Source organism: Chamaea fasciata, unplaced genomic scaffold, assembly GCF_029207755.1.
Source record: "Chamaea fasciata isolate MVZ Bird 193981 ecotype frontalis unplaced genomic scaffold, bChaFas1.0.hap1 SCAF_21, whole genome shotgun sequence".
NCBI classification, from domain to species: domain Eukaryota; kingdom Metazoa; phylum Chordata; class Aves; order Passeriformes; family Sylviidae; genus Chamaea; species Chamaea fasciata.
The window spans coordinates 164,594-170,721 of NW_027094106.1; positions in this window are offsets into that span (position 1 = coordinate 164,594).

The following is a 6,128-nucleotide window of genomic DNA, read 5'->3' on the forward strand; positions in this document are numbered from 1 at the left end:
CTGCCGATCCCTGGTCAGCCCAGGTTGCCCTGTGCCATCTCCAGCACCCGTTTTGGAGCAGCTCGTCCACCTCGGGGTGATTCCAGCAGGGTACCGTGAGTGTGCTGCGGGACACTCAGCATCCAGTGCCTAGCTGTCGCCGGAGGGTCTGGGCATCCCGCCATTCCCAGGCATTCCCACAGCCCTGTGATTTCTTTACTAACAGCATAACAACCTGTCAGCGCGGCCCCTAATCGCTGACACCCACTATGCAGGATCCAAACATCCCGGTGCGGTGCTATAGGGAAATTCCATGGGAGTCGCTTATCGGCCATGTACTGGAGCAGGAGATAAGGCATCACCCTGCAATTTCCCTCTAACACGGGGTGTCTGCACAATGGGCTCCGGGGCCCTGAGAAAAGGGTTATTGGGGGATATTTGCGATTATTTGGGATGTTGGGAGGGCTTTGACCACCAGCTCTGGGGTTTTCCAGAAATCACTGCCCCATGTGCCCAGCAACGTGAAGCAGCTTCAGGGGGCTTCGTGCCATGGGTTAGGGCCACATGCTCTAAGAAATGCCTGTTTGGGGGTAGTCTGTGCTGTGGTGCAGTCCTGGGGGCAAATTGTCACACATGGCTGAGCAACAAAGTGATGAGGATGGAGGTGGCACCAGCAGTGTGCTGGGACCTTTCCCAGGGTCCTTCATCCCTCCACCCCCAGACGCAGGGCATGTGTCCTATATGAGATGAGGGACCCAAGGCTGTCACTGCCACAGCTCCAGGGCACCCCAAACACAGCTCTGGCCACTGAGGCTTCTCTTCAGGGAATTGTTTGCTAAGGAAAGCTGGGAAGCATCACTTGGAAAACCTGAAATGCCTCTGACCCAGCCCTGGCTGCCCAGTGAGGGCCCTGCATGGGTGGTGGGCACAGGGAGGGGCTGGATGAGACCCAGGACCCTAGCCCCACCTTCCTGATTGACCCCCATGACTGCCCTCCACCTGGACCATGAAATGTTAAAGGGGGGGGGGGCACAAATAAATATATTTAAATTTAATTTTGTTTTAATATGTAAAACTGTTGCTCTTGGCTTCTGTTACTGCATCCTGGCCAAGAGCAACACAAGGATTTTTGGAGTCAAGAGGCTCCTTGTGGTGGTGCGGCTGCCCCTCACCTCTGCCCTGCACCTTGAGGTGCTCCTTCCTCACCCCACACCCCTCAGGCACTCCACGGGGTGCCCAAGTCCTGACTGAGCCTCAGGGACGTTCCCGGAGCTTCATCCCACCCCAGAGGTGGGCAGGGGGTATCGGAAGGTATCACCAGCACCCCAAGCCTTGCCCTTGCATTGCTCCACTGCCTGTGCCTGATGGAGAAGTGACCTGTCCCTGCCCGCCCGCAGGCCTAGGGAACGCGGCGACGGCGGGGAGGGGGCAGTGCAGGAGTGGAGACATCCTGGCCACGCACAGAAGCCGAGATCTCCAGCAGGTCTGGGAGCTCCACAGTGAAAACAAGAACCCCAGGTAGAGCAACACAGAGATTTACAGTCTTGGAAGTGGCCCTGCGCTGTGGATCCAAGATCAATAGCAGAAAGAAAGGGCTCTTAGAACTGCAGAGGAATCCTGCCCAGGAAGCGGCCAGGCAGGCGAGCGGGACGGATCGCCGGAGCCCGGGAGCCTGTGGTTCCTGGCAGAGCTTTGCCCCATTTCCTTTCTTCCCGTCAACAGAGCCTGAAACCTGTGCGAGAGCCTCGGCAAGGGGAGGGGATGGAGGGAAAAAATCCACTGGCTGCCCCTCCGGGTACAGGGGGGGCTGCAGCAGTGCCCCTCTGGCCAGCCATGGGAGGGGGAAGGGTGTCTTTCTGGGGGGAAGGGCTTGGGGGTCCCCTTGGCACCAGAGATGGGGACAGCCCTGGTGGGAGTCAGGGAGGGGCAGTAGAGGCGGGGAGGAGGTGATGGAGCCGAGATGGGAGTGGAGGAGTCAGGGAGGGGATGGTGGAGGTGGGGAAAGGGTGATGGAGCAAGAGAGGAGGCAATGGATGTGGGGAGAGGGAGGGGAGAGAGCATGGGTAAATGGAACTGAGTGAGTGATGGAGTAGGGAAGAGAGTTATGGAGGTGGGGAGGGAGCAGTAGAGTAGAGGAGGGGGTGATGAAGCTGGAGAGGGGGGCAACAGAGCCTGGGAGAGGGTGACGGAGCAGGCAAGGGAGTGATAGAGCTGGGCAAGGGAGGAGGTGATTGATCCAGGGAGAAGGTAATCAAGCTGGGGAAGGGCAATGAAGGCGGGGAGGGGTCAGCGGGGCAGGGGAGGGGGCAATAGGGCAGGGGATCAGAAGATGGAGCTGGAGATTGGGCAATGGATTTGGAAGGGGGTGGTGGAACTGTGGCAGGACTGTGGGTACTGGTCTGCCCAGCCTTGGCCAGGACAGCAGGACTTGTTGCAGGGAGGTGAGGGGCTCCATGCCAGCAATGCCTCTGCCCTGCTGAGCCCCCTGATCCCCAGTGGTGCCAGTTCCCACTAGTGCCTGGCTCGTAGAGAGAGGCAGGGGCTGGGGCAGGGAGAGGAACCCACCTCACGAGGACAGGCTGTGTCCAGAGTGAGCCAGGGTTCCGGGCACCCCACGCCCTCCCTGCCAGCTTGAAGGCAAGAGATGGCACAGTCCTGCAGGGATCTGGGAGAGATAATTCTCCCTTCCTGAAGAACTTCACAGAAATAGCTGCACAAAATGCCAGTGGCTTCAGTTTCAAAAGGATGCCAGTACCAGGGCGGATGGGGTGGTGAGCAGGTGGAGGGATCCATCCTGGGAGCGATCCGTGGGGCTGTGGGCTGGCACCTACCCAGCCAGAGAGGCAGATTACTTCTGCCTCAGCCACCACCTCCTTGGGGACACCAGGAATATCACCAGGAGTGATCCTCAGGTCCAAGCTCCTCCTACCCCAGGCACAATCCTATGTGATGCCAATGCACTTGCATGTGCATCAGACTGTGCCCACCATAGGACAACTGATCTCTGTGCCCCTGGGCAGGTTCTGTGCCATGGGAAAGGGCAGTAGGGGGGGAAGATGGGGAATTTGGGGTCTGGTCCCTAAACAAGCGGGTGGAGCACAAACAGTGTCCCCAGGCTGTGTCTCCAGGCAGTGTCCCAATCACTGGCCTCTGGCTCTCTGCAGGTGTTTGTGGTTATAACCCAGCCCATGGTGCCAAGAACATTGTGGCCAGGAATCAGGGACAGAGGCTGACATGTGTGACAATACCAGGGATGCTCACTGCAGCCTTGTCACCCCATCACCCTGCAGCTGGAGGGAGACCTGTGTGTCCTGCTGCCAGCCAGCCTCCCCTCCCCAGCCCTGGCCACAGGATCTCTGGGCCCTGACATCCCCATTCACACAGCAGTGACCCAAAGCAGGGAGGAGACACACAGCTCAGAGCATGACCTTAACCCCAGGATCCCTGGGAGCCTGAGGGACCAGCTCAGCGATGGGGACCACATGCAGCTGTGGGACTCAGGGGAAAGGGCAGGAGGACAGTGGTGCATCCCAGGGGAGCTGTGGTTGGAAGAACGAGGGATGAGAAAGGACAATGTCCCCACCTCACCCACAGTATTTCATCTGATGAGTGTGGTGGCAGCACAAGGGGCTGCTTTCAGCTCTTGGCAGTACTGAGACACTTGTCCCCAGCAGTGGAGACCTCTCCCATCAACGGGGAACCTGGATTGAGCCATGTCTCACCCTCAGCCGTCTTGTTCACCCCTGCAGACACTTTCGAGGGGGTTAAGAGCCAGGTGAGCCCCGGCAGCAGCCTTTCACTCCGAACCCTACTAATGGCAGCAGCTGCAGATTGGAGCAGCTGCCTGAGAGAGAGGCAGGTGAAGGGTTGGAGCTCCCTCTCAGCTGCCTCAGCCCCGGGAAGAGCTGCTTGTACATCCCCAGGCTGGGCCATGGGGCCACTACATGCCCCCTCCCCCCCTCCCCCCCAGGTGATCTTTAGTGCCCACCTCTGTTTTCTGGCAGCCCAAGGATGGGCTGAGGAGGTTCTTTGTGCTGGGAGCAGGCTCTGAGGTGCTCCCAGACAACATCCCAAGTCAGCACAGGAGCCCTTTCGCCCCCAGCCCTTCTTGCCCCCTGAAGTAAAGTTTCTTCCTCAGGATCCCCCATGCTGGGGCGGGTGCCGGCACCAGGTCCCTGTGCTCACATACACACTCAGCCCTTTCTTCAGCCTCAGCCACAGGCTCGGTGCTGGCAGGAGGCTCCATGCTGCACAATGCGCCTCCTTGTTCGCCTGGCCCAGGGCTGGCTTGTGGGGAATGGCAGGGAATCGCCTCTGTTTCCTGCTGGGGTTTTATTACATTCACCGTATAAATAAATAAATATGATCCAGAGGAGAAGGGGAGAAGCACGGGGCAGGCTGGAGCCAGGCAGAACGTGGGCTGGGACTCAGCCCCACAGCACCAGGGCTGGGGGCACCCTGGGATGGGGCAGGAGATGCCCCATAGCCACTGTGTCCTGGGTTGTTCATGCTCCCTGGTCCCTCATGCCTTTCTAAAGAGCAACAAAATCCAGGAGGCAACTGCCAGGTCAGGGACTGTGGTCACCAGCCACAGTCGTCTTGCCTGGAGGAGAAACCTTCTCCCAAGAAATTTGGGAAGAGTGGGAATCCCCTCAAGCCCTGCCACCTTCTGATGAATTGCTGTGTCACACTGAATGATGCCATGGGTCAAGAAGCTCTGCACAGGTTCAGGCTTTTACAGAATCACAGTCTGGACACAGACAAAGCATCCCCTGGGAAGAAGGAACACCCTTACAGAGCTGAGCCCCAGCCCACTGTATGCCGCAGGAGCAGGGAGGGCTCTTGGAACCTGGTAGAAAAGGTTTTAACACACCACTGACTTGGCCAAGCTGCCCACTTGGTTGCCAAGACCAACCACATCTCCAGTACAACCTCAAGGCTCTGTCATGTGTCACTTCCTCTGGATGCCCCACAGCCATGGAGGGCTTTCTCCAGGTCCTCACCTGCTGGCAGTGCCATTGGTGCTGTGATTCTCCAGCTGCATAGACCAGGAGGAAGAATCCTGGCTTTTCCAGGGCCTTTGGGTTGGGATGATGTCAGCTCCCCCAGCACAGCCGGGCCCAAGTGCAGGGAGAAGGCAGGAGCAGCCCCAACTGATGTTCTCCTGTCTGATACCACTGGGCGGGCATTTCTCCTCCCAATTACTGGACAGAGTTATCAGTGCTGGGAAGGCCCATATTGCATTTTTCCCTTCCTTCCCAGGCCCCAAACACCTTCTAGTAGGTCCCAGTCTATGGCAGGAAGCTGGAACAAGAGGATCTTTAAGGTCCCTTCCAATCCAAACTACACTCTGATTCCATTGACGCAGCCCATGTTCAGGTATCATTCTGATGCTTCCTATCCAAGGCTGGGTCACCCCATGATCTGGACAAACCATCTGGAACCAGCATCCTCCTCCCTAAGCTGGTTCCTCCTTGAGTACTACCCCTTCTCCTTGTCTCCATGTGGAGAACACTAGGAGATCCTCATGCCTCGCCTCGCCAGAGGAGAAAGGAGAAAGTTCCTCAGATACGTATAGCCTGTTCACCAGAGAGCTGCTACAGTGCAACAATTCCATCCTCATCTTCCCAGGGCCCTCTCTGAAGAGGAGCTGCTGTGGATGAGCTGCAGCTCAAGGACCTGAGTTCCCCAGAGCCTTATTTCTCAAAGAGCCTGATGTCCTGGCAAGGCCAGCTCAAGGGACATGGAATTTTGACAAGTTTAGGGCAAAGAATTTTCTGCTCCGCTGGAGATTCTGCCTCCCATCATCCACAGGGTTTGGGTTCATGTCCAAACGGGAGGTTCCTGATAGGTCACTCTGCTCTTCATTGTCACCAACTGGTCAGATGGGCTCTGACACCCCTCAGGCATCAGAAAACCCCTCAACTGCCTGGCCCCCCCAAACACTCCACTGGGAAGTTCAGACCTGACCCCGGTCTCCCTCAGGGAGATGGGATTTAGGCACAGGGAATCCAAACTAGCAAAGAACTACACCCCAGATGATCCAAGTGTGTTCCAGAAAAGCAAGGTGACATCTTGCCATTACCTGCAGCCCCACTCAGACCAGTCAGGAGCATGTCAACCCTCCCAGCTCCCTGAGGCACCCATCC